Genomic DNA, 14,756 nt, shown 5'->3' with positions numbered 1-14,756 from the left:
ACTACTGCTGTAGTATTTGTATTTATTAACATTTTATATAGTGCTTTACACCAAAGCGCTTTACAAAAGGACAACGAGAATAACAATAAGCAAAACATTGTAACATTTGAATCAAGTACCAGAAAACAGTATATGTAACAATTTACATGAGTGAAGAAATTGAGCATGAGAGGAGAAGGACCATGGTGAGAGAAACACGAGGATAACAAGAATTACAATATGCAATAAATAGGGCCTCATTACACGGAAGGCGGTAACCATGGCGCTATTAGCGCCATGGTTGCCGCCGGTAATTTACCGATTCCGCCATGGTGGATGGCGGAATTACCGCCCCATTCCAAGGTTGGCGGGCGCTAATTCCCCATTCACCATTGGCCCTTCCCCATTCCCATTTGAGCCCCCATAGGGCTCAATGGGAATGGGGAAGGCGGTAATTACGGTACCGCAAATTGCGGTACTGTAATTACCTCCAAGGTCCCTTTGCGGGTCCCGTCCTTAACGGCTGTTAAAACCAGCCGTTAAGGTAGGGACCTGCGAAGGGACTTCGTAGTAAGGCGGTAAGGGATTACCGGTACCGGTACCGTTACAGGTACCGGTAATCCCTTACCGCCAACCGTGTAATGAGGCCCATAGTAACATTTGGATCAAGTGCTAGAAAACAGTGTAAGGAACAATTTACATGAGTGATGTAGTTAAGCATGAGAGGAGAAGGACAATGGTGAGAGAAGCAATAGGAGTAGAGGGTAAGGAGAGAATGAGGTGAGGAAGGAAGTGTAGAAGTTAGGGAGGTGACTGGAGGAGTTAGGTTTTTAGGGAAGTGCAGAAGGTAGGATAGGAGGAAATAGGGTGGATGGGGAGAGGGAGGCAGTTCCAGTGGAAAGGAACAAGTAGTATGAAGGAGCGGAAGCGAGAAGGGTCACAGGGTGGAGGGGGAAAAGTGAATAGGAACAGATCAGCGGAGTGGGTGAGAAGGAGTGTAGAAAGTGAGACGGGAGGAAAGGTAAGGTGGAGCAAGACCGTAGAGGGATTTGAAGACGAGGCAGAGGAAATTGAATTTAAGCTGGGAGTGAAAAGGGAGCCAACCAAGTGAGGAGAGGGAAGATGAGATGGAGTCAAGGGGTGAGAGAAGGCAGAGAGAGCGAATAGCAGAGTGATAGGCAGATTTGAGGGGGGTAAGGTGAGAGGAGGCGAGTCTGAATAAGAGAGTGGAGTAGTAGAAAAGTCTGGAGAAGATAAGGGAGGTTATTAAGAGCTTAGTAGCATGAAATGTGAGGTAGGGTCGAATTTTACGGATGTTAAAAAGGTGAAAGCGGCAAGACGTGGCAGTAACAGAAATGTGGTGAAAGAGAGAGAGATTGGAATCAATGTGAAGAGCAAGTTTACGGGCATGGGGAGATAAGGAGAGTTGGGAAGGGGAAAAGAGAATGAAAGGAGGAGGGGGAAGGAGTAGTGTTAGCAGAGAAGAACAGGACTTCAGTTTTGTCCGCATTTAGGGTCAGGAAGAGAGAGGACATCCATGATTTAATAGCGGATAGACAAGAGGAAAGCTTAAGATGGATGTCAGAGGTGAAAGAGGAGAAGGAGAGGAAAAGCTGAGTATCGTCTGCATAGAAATGGTGTGAAACACCAAAAGAGGAGATGATAGGGGCTAAGAAGGAAGTGTTAAGTGAGAAGAGAAAAGGGCCAAGGACTGAGCCTTGGAGGACACAGTGGTTGAGAGGATAGGTGGGGGAGGTGGATCCGCCCCAGGAGACTGCAAAGGTACAGTTTGAGAGATAGGAGGAGAACCATTTGAGGACGGAGTCTTTGAGGACAAAGGATGAGAGAGAATTAAGGAGGAGTGGGTGTTCAACAGTATATCAAAGGCGGCAAAAAGGTCGAGGAGGATGAGAATGGAGGAGTTCTTGGAGTAGTGGGTAGAAAGAAGAGAGTTGAGAACAGAGATAAGAGCGGTTTCTGTGGAGTGATGAGGGCGGAAGCCATATTGGGTAGGGGGGGAGGAGAGAAAGGTTGACGATGAAGGAAGAGAGTTGAGAATAGACAATTTGTTCAAGAAGTTTAGAGAGAATGGGTAAGAGGGAGATGGGGCGGTAGTTGGATGCATGGTGGGGGTTAGCTGAGGGTGTCTTGAGAATGGGGATGATTGTTGCATGTTTGAACGGAGGAGGAAAGGTGGATGTAGAAAGTCAAGTGTTGAAAAAGGAGGTAAAATAGGGTAAGAGGAGAGGGTAGATTTTAGGAATGAGAGAGGTAGGAATGGGGTCAGAGTGGGAGGCGGTAGGATGAGTTTTAGGTAAGAGGAAGGAAACATCAGATTGAGTGACAGGGGTGAAGGAGGACAAGGTAGACGGAGGGGAGGAGGGGAAGGGGGAGAGTAAGAAGGGGATGAGAGGATGTTTTGGCGAAGATTGAGGACTTTGTTAGAGGAGAAAGTGGCGAGCTCAGAGAGAGGAGAGGTAATAGAATGATCAGGGGAAGGGGAGAGAGAAGACGAGTTAAGGTTTGAAAGATGCGGCAAGGGTGAGAGGAATGAGAGTGGAGAAGGTCAGAAAAGTAGGTGCCTTTAGCGGAGTTGAGACAGGAGTCATAGAGGGTATGATAGGAAAAGTATGCAGGTTTGTTAAAGGGGAGGGGTGTTTAAGCCATTGTCGTTCAAGGCATCTGAGAAGGCGACGCATGGAGGAAAGGTGAGCAGAGAGCCAAGGTTGAGCAGGCTTGCGAGAAGGGCAGAACGTGGAGAGAGGGTAAAGGAGATCAAGAGTAGAAGTGAGAGAAGAGGTTTGGGTTGAAGAGGCCTTGATGGCAGAGAGAGAGGAGAAGTGGGAGAGAGGGGGAAGGAAAGAGGAGCAAGAGGTGTGGAAAAGAGAAGGGTCGAAGCTGCGCAGGTCGCAGGGGAAAAGTGATGGAAAGGGAAAGTAAGGAGTGGTCAGATAGATAATTAGGAAGGGCAGATATTGAAGAGGCAGTGAATGAAGAGGTGAAGATGAGGTCAAGAGTGGAACTGGATAAGTGAGTAGGCGGGGAGGGGAGTGAGAAGGTAGGAGTGAAAAATGGATAAGAGAGGAGAATTGGGAGGATTAGAGTAGAGATGGAGATTGAAGTCACCTAGTACAATTAGAGGAGTAGGGGAGGGGTGATGAGGCTGACGAGATTTTCGATGTCCTCATAGAAGGAAGCAAGGGGGCCACGAGGGCAGTAAATAATGAGGATGGAGATGGCATGGGAGAATTAAAGATTGTATACATAAATTCGAATGAGGGAAGGATAGGTAGAGAGGTTGAACAAGGGAAGGGGATGAAGTTGGGGCGAAAGAGAAGGCCAACGCCGCCACCTCAACTCGAGGATCGAGGGACGTGGGCGAAAGAGGATGAGGAAGAGGTGGGAGAAGCAGGAACAGAGGTGTTGTGGGGAGGGATACAAGCGTCGGTGATACAGAGAAAGTGGAGATTGAGACGTAAGAATAAATCAAGGACAGCTGTGGTTTTATTGCAAATGGAGGGCAACATCAATGTAATTGGAAATATTAGAAGTTTGTGGGTAGATGAGATTGCAATGTCTGAATGAGGAGTTAGGGTGAGGAGTAGCATAGGGGTGGGGGGTGAGGGAAGGTTGAAAGAAGAGATAGTCATGATGACAAGGCAGAGAGTTTTGAAGGGGAGGGAGGAGAGAAGGGGGTAGGTAAGAGAAGGGTGTGGGAGTGATGGGAAGAGAGGAGGATAACAAGGAACTCTAGCTGGTAATGAGGCGACCAATGGGTCAAAGGGGGGGTGAGGTACCACCAGGTTAGTGGGCAGAGGTTGAGGTAAGCGGGGGCCATCAAGTGAATTTGGTCGGGAGGGAGAAGACAAAGTGGGGGAAGCAATTGTGAACTAGTGGAAGATCAGAAGGGGAGAGGTGATGAACTGTCACACTGTGTAACTGTTAGGAGGAGCAATGGTGGGCAGGGTTGAAAGTTAACAATAGGCAGTAAGAGTAGGAGGCTGGAGATGCCCAAAAGGGGAAATCATGCTGAGAAGGAACAAGCAGCCAGGCCAGAGGGACAGCGACCGTAGGGTACTGCAGAGGTCGCAAGGAGATGCCACATGGTGGAAGTGGGCAGAGCAGAGAAGGATACAAGGCGGCGTAAACAAAGCAGTGTCCCAGCAGCAGATGCAGGAGGATCTGGAGGGGGTCAGGTGGAGCAGCTGTGTAAGATGGTGGTGACGGGACTCTGGCGTTGTTAGGTACGGGGTCCAGATAAAGTTGGTCGAGAGGAGGACAGTTCCAGGTGGTAAAGGTTGCTTCAGTCAAGTGGGTCCGTGGCTACCTGGAGGTGGCGCTGCGTCGAGGTGGTCAGTTCAGAACAGTGCCAGGAGGCAAAGGTAGTGTCAGCCAAGTGGGTCTGTGGCTACCTGGAGGAAGCGTTACATCGAGGTGGTCAGGTCAGAACAGGGTACAAGGCGGCACTCACCCAGGTCAAAATGCAGCAACAATTGCAGGAGAAGTAGGTGGTGAAAGGTAGAGCAGCGTGCCAGAATGGTAGCTAAAGAACCTCGGAGCTCCCAGAGCGTAGAGGTGGTCAGTTCGGAACAGTACCAGGAGGCAAAGGCAGCGTCACCCAAGTGGATCTGTGGCTACATGGAGGAGTTGCTACGTCAAAGTGGTAAGGACGAATCAGCTAAGAGGTGGCACTCACCCAGATCAAGGTGCAGCAACAATTGCAGGAAAAGTAGATAGTGAAAGGTGGAGCAACCGCGCCAGAATGGTAGCAAAAGAACCCCGGAGCTCCCAGGCAGGGAGAGCTGACAGGGTGGTAGAGAGGAGGAAGCAACCAGGCAGCTGAGGCAGCACAGAGTGGGTGGGCTCGTCGTTGCAGGAGGAGCCGCTATGTTGAGGCAGCCTGGTGGGAGCAGGGGGGAAACGGAGCACCCCAGACAAAGTCACAGCTGTGATGTGGAGGCGGCCAGGATGGTTGCAGAAGGAGCCGCTATGTGGAGGCAACCTGGTGGGAGCAGGGGGCGAAACAGAGCACCACAGGCAGAGTCACAGCCATGATGTGGAGGCAGACAGGAAGGGGCAGCTCGGTCCAGGCAGAGTCACAGCCGTAATGAGGGGGCAGATAGGAGCCGTTATATGGAGGCAGCCAGGATGGGGCAGGGCGCAAAACAGTGCAAGGCAGCGCGGGCCAGCAGAGAAATGGCCGTTGTAGAGGGGGTGAGGATGGAGAAGGGCTCGAGGCAGTGTACCCAGGCCGAATCACTGCCGATGTCTTGGGGCGGTCAGGCTGGAGCAGTGTGCGAGATTGCGCAACGCAGACAGAATCCCGGCGGCAGAAGCAGGAAAAGCCAGTAGTAACCACGCCGGGATGGGTCGATGGCGGGAGGACCCAGTTGCAGATGCCAGACTGAAGAAGCAGGGCCGAGGAGATCAAGGATCCCACCTCCAGGGTATGGGAATCAGGTGAGGACGTCTTCAGAGTGGTGAGCGCGGAACACTAGCAGATGTAGGAAGGAAGCTGGATCCAGATAAAACGGTGAGGTGCTGGTGCTGTGAGAACCAATTACAGAAGACTACTCCAGAATGCTTCTTCTCTTGGTTTTGCCATTATAACGAGGAATATTAATCTGAGGTGTTTCTTCTCTTTGGCTTCTCCTAGTGTTACCAATGTGATGAGGGAGATTAATCCTGAATGTTTCTTCTCTTTGGATTCTCTTAGTGTTATCACTGTGACGAGGAAATTTACTCCGGAGTGTTTCTTAGTCTTGGCTACTCTTAGTGTTATCACTGTGACGAGGGAGATTACTCCCAAGTGTCTTTTCTCTTTGGCTTCTTTTAGTATTAATACTGTGATGATGGAGATTACTCAAGAGTGTCTCTTCTCTTTGGCTTCTCTTAGTATTACCACTGTGACAGTGAAGATTACTCCTGAGTGTTTCTTCTCTATGGCTGCTTTTAGTGTTATCACTGTGACAAGGGAGATTACTATTGAGTGTTCTTTTTTTGGCTTTTTTGTGTTATCACTGTGACAAAGGAGATTACTCCTGAGTGTTCATTCTTTTTGGCTTCTCTTAGTGGTATCACTGTGACGAGGGAGATTACTCCTGAATGTTCCCTCTCTTTGGCTTCTCTAAGGGTTACCCCTGTAACAAGGGAGATCACTCCTGTGTTTCTCTTGGGTTTCAAAAGGGTTACCACTGTGATGAGGGATATTGTTCCTGTACTTGAGTTTCAAAGGGGTCACTGCTATGACGAAGGATATTACTCTCATACTTCTCTTGAGTTTCAAAGGGGTCACCACCGTGATGAGGATGTGCAACCTTGAAGCGGTTATATCTTGGCCCCATCCCGGGTCTCCCGCTATGCCCGTTACCTTCTGTCTTGTTGACAAGCACCACTGATTCTCCTGGGCAGTCCAGGTTGCTTCTTACACCACCGGACATTTGATGCTCGGTTGGCTTCTTCTTCCAAGTGGTTTGCCTCTTCCTTTGAGACCTTGGCAGTATCAGTGACGTTTATGGACCAGCCGGTCCACCCTTATTGGGTCAGCCACTGCAGGAAGCTCTTCTTCCTCTGTACAGGTTGGCGGATTGCCTCTCTGTTACTCGTATGATTGGGATGGGCCACTTTCCATCCCGACTGTCACTATCCCAGCTCTCACTTCTGACTTCATTGCTGTTAGACTTCCGAATCTCCAAGGCTCCTTGATTAAAGGTTAGTCCTTTCTCTCCTTTATTCAAGTACCACTGGTCCCACCCCAGCGTGAATGCAGAGTCTTCTCTTTGTCTTTGTAGGTGGATCTCTACTCCTCTTTTCCTCTTCTTTGTCTCAGTATGGTTGGCTGCTAACAAGCAAGCACTCAGTGTAATGTTTTGAGTCTTCCTCTTCTCAGTACTATTCGAAAGTGTAGGTGTAAATTGGTCAGCATCACAGTAAGAAATAGAGACACAAGGGGCTGATACCTTAGAAGGGTGAGAGGGTGCAGGGATCTCTTTTAAAAGGTTATGAGGGAGTTCTGGAAAAGGAGTTCTTATCCCCAAGAGGGGAGTCTCTCCCATTGAGCCCCTCCTGCTTATTACCACCCTTAGGGTGAATATTGGGGAGCGGCCTCAACAGCCTAGCCTCATAGGGAAAGGCTCCCCCCTGGGGAGAAGTGACAGAATCCCGTGAATCATCACACCGCCTACCTTATGCAGCAGGGCATCCATGTGTGTCCCATTCTATATGAGTGGGTAGCCAGAGTCTCTTGCCTGGCAGTTCGTCACTCACTGCAGGGTGTCCTTTTTGGCGTTGGACTCTTAGTCAACACAAAGAACTGATTTTGACATCTAAAGGTCTCACCTCTTACTCTTGGAAAATGTTTCAGGGACAGCTGTTCTCAAACAAAGAGCACATCAGAGACATCCATTCAGCAGCACCATACTTCCTATTGTGCTTAGCACATGCGGCTACTGTAACTCTTTCTTTTTGGCTCAGCCACTCTACTTAGTGAGCCGTCTTCAGCTTCTGCAAAATGCCACAGCTAGGCTGGTAGCCCATACCCCTTTCCATAACCACATTTCTCCTGTTTTTAGATCTTTGCACTGGCTTCCTGTTGCACAAAGAGTTCTGTTTAAGGTAATGTGTATATTGCATCAGGCTTTCTGGAGCTCTGGGCTGGAATATTTACAGCTTAAATTCCGCCCGTATGTGCCTAATCACCCCCTGCGGTCCCAAGACTCTCTTGTTATCCAAGTTCCTCGGGTTCGGCTCACACAGGTGGGTGGTCATGCCTTCTCAATGTTGTTGGCTAAGCAGTGGAATGCTCTTCCTTGGATGTTGGTGCCACTAAGGCTCATCTTTCCATTCGTCGGCTTCTGAAGACCCTTCTATTCAATACATAATGGTCATTTTTCGTACTTTCGGGCCTTCCTTCTCCTGCTAAGCCGCTCCACAGGTAACAATTAAGCTATATTTTATATCAAGAAACAAGGGGACCAAAGTCCACACTCTTCATAGACTAGCTTTTAAATTGAATGAAAGGTCTCCATCTCTACTGACCAGAGACTGCAACTACAATTCTTTCACCTGGCTGGAGTAATCAACAAAGCAAGTCCTTGTGTAGATTCTGATAGTTGAATCATGAACATGGCACATTTTTCCCCCAATGGGACCATCCCATGATATCATTTGTTGTTGTTTACCGGAGTTCAAAATGCCAGTGTTATGCATCATGGATGGCCAGTAACCTATTTCCCTAGGCAGTGCTCTTAACATCTCTGCCCCCTCTACTCCCCTATTACTTTGAAGCCGTATGTTTTGGACATTTTAAAGCTTACAGTCCACTAAATGTGGCTTTCCTCTGGCTGAAAAGCTTGTGGTTCTCAGACCTCCTCCAGCGTATCCCCTCTTTCTGCATGGCCACTTGCTACAATGTTGTGTTCTTGATGATGATTCTCAGGGATCCTATATAATATCTAGACTAAGGGCAAAAAGACCAAAGCCCAAAAGCCTGGTCCCATTTGTCCACATATATATATATATATATATATATATATATATATATATATATATATATATATATATATATATATATATATATATATGGGATACATTACTCACCGTAATCGTATTTCTGATGCTTGTATCTGCTTAGATTCACATGCTGTGCATAGGCCGACATCTAGTGGAAGCTGCGGAGTATTACAGTTTGTTTTTCGAAAATCGAAAATGGGCGTCGACACAGGCGTGCCAGTAATACTATCCTTAGTGTGACGTCCACTGTACCCAAGATCCCTCACGCGTCTAGGATCCTCAGATTGTATTTTTTCTGACATGAGGAAGCATGAGGAGTAGCGTGAGTACAGATAATCCAAGCAGATAGACAGAAAGGTAAGACTACAAGCAATCATGCGCCTTCTCTCGGAGGGGAGGAAGGGTGGGTCGCATGTGAATCTAAGCAGATACAAGCATCAGAAATACGATTACGGTGAGTAATGTATCCCTTCTGAGGCTTGTGGAATCTGCTTAGATCACATGCTGTGCATAGATTAGCGAGCAGTACCAGAAGAAGGAGGTGGGATGTGAGAAGGGTCATGAGCAAACAGGTGTCTTAGAACCGCTTGTCCCACTTGTGTATCTGTCTTGGAATGAGTGTCAATGCAGTAATGCTGAGTAAAAGTGTGAATAGAGCTCCAAGTAGCTGCTTTGCAAATGGTGTCGAGGGGAACATTTGCAATGAAAGCCAGAGTGGCACCAATGCCTCTAGTAGAGTGGGCCCTTGGCGTAAAAGGCAGAGTCTTTTCAGAAAGAGAGTAACACAGCTGTATACAGTTGATAATCCACTTCGAGATAGCGCCCTTAGAGACGCGATCCCCCTCTCTGCCTGTAGCTACGGAGACAAACAGTTGATCTGTTTTCCTTAGCGGTCTGGTTTTATTTACATAGTATAGGACCGCCCTACGCACATCTAGGGTGTGTAGTTTCACCTCAGCCGAGCTTTGCGGGTTTTGGAAGAAAGCCGGAAGCTCGATGGACTGGTTTACATGGAACTTGGATATGAATTTAGGTGAGGGTGTGTGCGTAAAACCAGTTTGTCCTTGTGGATAGTAAAGAAAGGATCCTGCACTGACAGAGCCTGAATTTCACTGACCCTTCTTATGGAGGTAATGGCTACTAAGAAGGCCGTCTTATAAGTCAGGTGTTTGAGACTACTTTTATGCATGGGTTCGAATGGGGGTCCCATGAGTCTAGCTAGCACCACGTTGAGGTCCCATCCTGGCGGTGGGTTCGAAATAGGAGGGTGAAGTCTCTTTACTCCTTCCATGAAGGCTTTAACCACTGGTACTTTCCACCACGAGACCTTGTTATGGGATGTGGTGTAAGCCGAGAGGGCTGCCAGGTGTACTTTCAGCGAGTTAAAAACCAACCCTGCATCCAGCAGGTGGAGCATGTATGTCACAACGTTGGAAGGAGTGCAATCAACCGGGTTGATTAGTTTATTCTGGCACCAGATAACGAATCTTTTCCACTTATCAAAGTAACAGTGCCTTGTATTTGGTTTCCTGGACTCTTTTAGAATGTTCATACACCTCTGTGGTAATCTGAGATGTCCAAACTCTATGACTTCAGGAGCCATGCTGCTAGGTTCATAGAGTTGGGTTCCTGATGCACTGTTTGACCCTGTTGCTGGGACAGTAGGTTGTACCAGGCTGGGAGTCTGATGGGCTCGCACACCGCCATCCTGCGTAGGTGTGGAAACCATGGTTGTCTCGCCCACATGGGAGTAACTAGGATGAGCGTCATCGATTCCTTGTTCATTTTGTACACCACTTTCCTGATGAGAGGAGTTGGTGGAAAAGCGTACGCAAACATCCCTGACCAGTTCATCCACAGGGCATTCCCTTGGGAGTCTGGCTGGGGGAACCTGGATGCAAATCCTGGGCATTGTTTGTTTTCGCTTGTGGCGAATAGGTCTATAGTGGGGAAACCCCACCGAGAGAAGAGATCTTCTACTACGTTTCTGTGAAGGACCCATTCGTGTTCTTCTGGGAGGGAGTCTCTGCTTAGAGCATCCGCTAGGGAATTGAGCTCCCCTGGAACATGTTGTGATGACAGGAAGATGTTCCGTCTGAGTGCCCATATCCATATTTTCTGGGCAAGCTTGGACAGATTTGGCGAACGAGTCCCCCCTTGCTTGTTCAGATAGAACATGGCTGTCGTGCTGTCCGTCCTGATCTGCACCGACAAGTTCAGTAGATGGGGCTCGAACGCCTTTAGCGCTCGGAATACTGCCAGAAGCTCTAGCCGATTGATGTGGTTCTTGGCTACTGAGTGAGACCAGAGACCCTGAGCTGTGTGGTGGAGATGGTGAGCTCCCCACCCAGTCAGGCATGCATCTGAGTCACCACGGCTTGTACTTCGGGATCGTAAAAGGGTTTCCCCTTTGCGAGATTCTCTCTTGTCCACCAGTGTAGGCTCTGTACGAGTGTTGGCGAAACGACCACTAGATCGTCCCACTGACCACTTGCCTGAGACCACTGTTTCGCCAACCATTCTTGCATGGGACGCATGCGCAGACGCGCGTGGGGGACCAGGTAAATGCATGACGCCATCATGCCCAGTAACCGCATAGCTTTGCGTACTGTTATCTGTTGACCTGACTGATAATGCGGAATTTGCCGAAGTATATTCCGAATTCTCTCTTCCGAAGGGAAGGTCAATCCTTTCTGAGTATCTAGGATAGCTCCTAGAAACTGTTTTGAGGTGCTTGGCACCAGACTTGACTTTTTCTCGTTGATAGAGAAGCCTAATTCGTGGAGGAGGTCGATAGTCCTCTGAATGTTTGACCTGCAAATTCCTGGGGTTTCCCCCGTTATGAGCCAGTCGTCCAGATAAGGGTACACCGGGATTGCCTCCCTGCGTAGGTGTGCAGCTGCCACCGCCAGTACCTTGGTGAATACCCTTGGTGCTGAAGCTATCCCGAAGGGCAGTACCTTGAATTGGTAGTGGCGACTGTCCACCTTGAAGCGCAAGTACTTTCTGTGCGCTGGGAGCATGGAAATATGAAAATAAGCATCTTTCATATCCAAGGTTGCCATGTAATCCCCCTTTTTTAGGAGGGGGATTACCTCTTGTAGCGTGGTCATACGGAATTTTTGGGGCTTGACATACTTGTTGGCAGGCCGTAAGTCCAATACTGGGCGCATTGTCAAATCTTTCTTTGGCACAAGGAAGTAAGTTGAATAGATACCCTTGTTTACCTGGTGTCCTGGGACGAGTTCTATCGCGTCCTTTTCTAGCAGAATGGCGATCTCCTCGAGAAGGATCCTTTGATGCTCTAGGGAGTGCACTCTTTGTCGTGGAGGATGGTTCCGGGGACGCTGCAGTAGTTCTATACAATATCCTGCGGATACTGTTGACAGCACCCATCTGTCTGAGGTGATCCCTTCCCAAGCTTGGGTGAAGGTGGAAATGCGTCCCCCTACTGGGGTTGCGTGACAAGGGACCCTGAACTGAGCGTCACTGTTTTGGTGGAGGCGTGCCACCTCCCTTGTTGGGGCTGCCTCTGCCTCTTCCACGACCTCTCTTGTTACCCCTGCCGTAACTCTGGGTAGACTGCTGGTTGTTATTCCATTGTGTACCCTGTCCCTGGGCATAGTTGCCTCTTTGTGAATTTTGGCCGCGTGGGCGACGAAAATTACTGTTCCCCCTCTGGTTAGGGGGTTTGTTGGTAAGCTGGCCAAGGGATTTGAGAGTCTCATATTCATCTTTGGCATTTTTAAGTGCGTCTTCGACCGCTTTCCCAAACAATAGGTCGGGTTCCACTGGCTTGTCTATTAAAGAAGCCTGGGTTTCTGTCTTGAATCCCGACTGCCGTAACCACGCATGTCTCTTGATAACAGTACCTTCTGCTATCAATCTCCCTGCGTTGTCAGCGGCGTCGAAAGTTGCTTTTAAAATGCAACCAGACACGGCTCTCCCCTCTGCCGAGATCCGAGCCAGCTGGCCCTTTAACGGTTCTGGAGCAGAGGCAATGAGCGCCGCGACTTCTTCCCATTGATGGCAATTGTAACTAGCCAACAGGGTGGTGGAATTCGCAATCCTTGCTTGGTAGGCGGACGTTGAGGCTACCTTCCTGCCAAACCCGTAAAGTTTTTTGCTCTCCTTGTCGGGAGGAGCTTCTGATGAAGATAAGGGCGTGCCCGCCCTTTTTCTAGTGTTGGTAACCACTAGGGAATCTGGTTTAAGATGTCCCCTTATATACAGAGGGTCAGACTGGGCTGCCCGGAAAATCTTTTCAATTCTGGGGTTGACAGCTCTGGTGAGGTTAGGATTCACCAGGGAAGGATCTATTCTTCGTTGGATGGACTTGAGGATAGGGATGGTCTGAGCGACCGGTCTCCTTTCTCCTACAAACTCCTCCGCGAAGTCCCTTTCCTCCTGTACACCGTGGGTGTCGATGTGGAAATGTTCCGCTGCTCGAGCGAGAACCTCGTTGAGGAGGGGCTGGTTATCAACTGGAGAGTCGGTAACTGGGGCTTCGCTTTGTACTGGGGAATCTACTCTGTAAATTTCCTGCTCATTTTCTCCCTCCTCCAGGTCCTCATCCTCTGCATAGTAATCTGTCCCGGTTTGTTCTTCCATAATTTCAAACTCCTGGTCCTCTTCAGGGAAAACTTGTCCCCGGTAACTGGGGAGTGGAGTAGAATATGGAGTGGAGTAAGGCTGAACCTCGAAGGGTTCAGGTCTTTCGACCCGGGGCTTTTTACTTAGCGGGATAGGATCGGAGGAGCCTGAGGGTGTAGTCCCTTGAGGGTTATATGAAAGAAAATGTTCTGGGTTCTTATCATAAAAATCAGCCAAGGAAGACATCCTAGACATAACCCTGTCTATGTCTTCACTGGACCATTCCCTGGAACAGGGTATTACTTTAGTAGGTGATGATTTATGGGACTTTTCAAGGGTAGACTTGTGTTTGCTTGTCTGCCTAGGGTGAGAGGATGGCTTTACAGGAGTGGAAGGCTGTGCTTTCCTCTGTTTCCCCCCCTCCCCGTGCGTGGAAAAATGTTTTCCCTGTCCCTTGGAGGCCCCAGAGACTTTCGACACCTGGCGCCGAGGGTCTGGAGAGGTATCTGTGTGCTTTCGTGGGGCCTCACTGGTGTTAACCGCGGTCTCGGTATCTTGAAGCGCGGCCTGGGGGTGGAAGTCGTCTTCGTCTCCCGACAAGAGTGGATGATTGCCTTGCGTCGTGAGGTGATCTCGATCGAGAGCGCCCAGAGGACACCGAGTCGGACCGTTCTTTTTGTGCCTCTTTCCGGGAAGTCGACGTCGTCGAGGTCCGGTTGGTCTTAGTGTGTTTAGTGTGTGTTAGGTGTGTAGCGCTTGCGTCGCCAGGGGTCTTCCCCATAGCCGCCCTGCCGGACGACCTTCCGAGGTCGGGGACCTGCGCTCGCCGGCTGTCTTTCGACGCCGTAATGCCCTCGCCGTCCGAAAGTACGGCGTCGCTGTCATCGCTGAAGGCGCCCTCCGCTGCCATGGCCTCCTGCCTGGCGTGGTGGGCCCAACGCTTTGTCGAACGGTCCTTAAGTGTCTTAGGTTTAAACCTACTACACGCTCTGCAGTTCGCTTCGGGGTGATCCCTCGGCAAGCAGAGATTGCACGTGGCGTGCCTGTCGACCCAAGGGTATTTGCGATTGCACTTGGGGCAGAATTGAAAAGGGGTACCCTCCATACGCACCTTAAGGCAGCGGGCTGCTAAGTGTAGGAATATATAAAATGTAACTATATATCAAGAGTGGAGAGTATGTACCACCCCCCACTCTCCCTACTTGTAAGGGCCGAGGCCAGCGGCCTACTAGGCCCGGGCCGAGGCCAGCGGCCTTCCGAGGCCCAGATCCGTCGTGCAGCAGTCGACGGTCGATGACTTCTCCAGCCGTCGTCGAGGTCGAGGTCGACGTTGGGGTGGGGAAGGGAATGAATAAGAATTATAATTATAATAACAGCAAAAGTATGGCTAAGGCCAGGGAACTCCGCAAGATGCTTCCGACCAGTATGGCGGAAAAAAACAATCTGAGGATCCTAGACGCGTGAGGGATCTTGGGTACAGTGGACGTCACACTAGGGATAGTATTACTGGCACGCCTGTGTCGACGCCCATTTTCGATTTTCGAAAAACAAACTGTAATACTCCGCAGCTTCCACTAGATGTCGGCCTATGCACAGCATGTGATCTAAGCAGATTCCACAAGCCTCAGAAATATATATATATATGTGTGGGGGTTAAAGTTAATACAAAATGT

At 49.4% G+C, this 14,756-nt stretch overlaps 1 protein-coding gene across 13 annotated transcripts in view; it reads right to left on the bottom strand.

Moving 5' to 3' along the window:
- The window catches only part of MYBPC1 (myosin binding protein C1), a 1,087,780-nt gene that overhangs the window by 425,282 nt on the left and 647,742 nt on the right, over nucleotides 1-14,756 (bottom strand). The window lies entirely within an intron of this gene.

Source organism: Ambystoma mexicanum, chromosome 12, assembly GCF_040938575.1.
Source record: "Ambystoma mexicanum isolate Mex_15411 chromosome 12, UKY_AmexF1_1, whole genome shotgun sequence".
Lineage (NCBI taxonomy): Eukaryota > Metazoa > Chordata > Amphibia > Caudata > Ambystomatidae > Ambystoma > Ambystoma mexicanum.
Note: the sequence above shows the minus strand (reverse complement) of the source record. Positions and strands in the feature narration are given on the sequence as shown.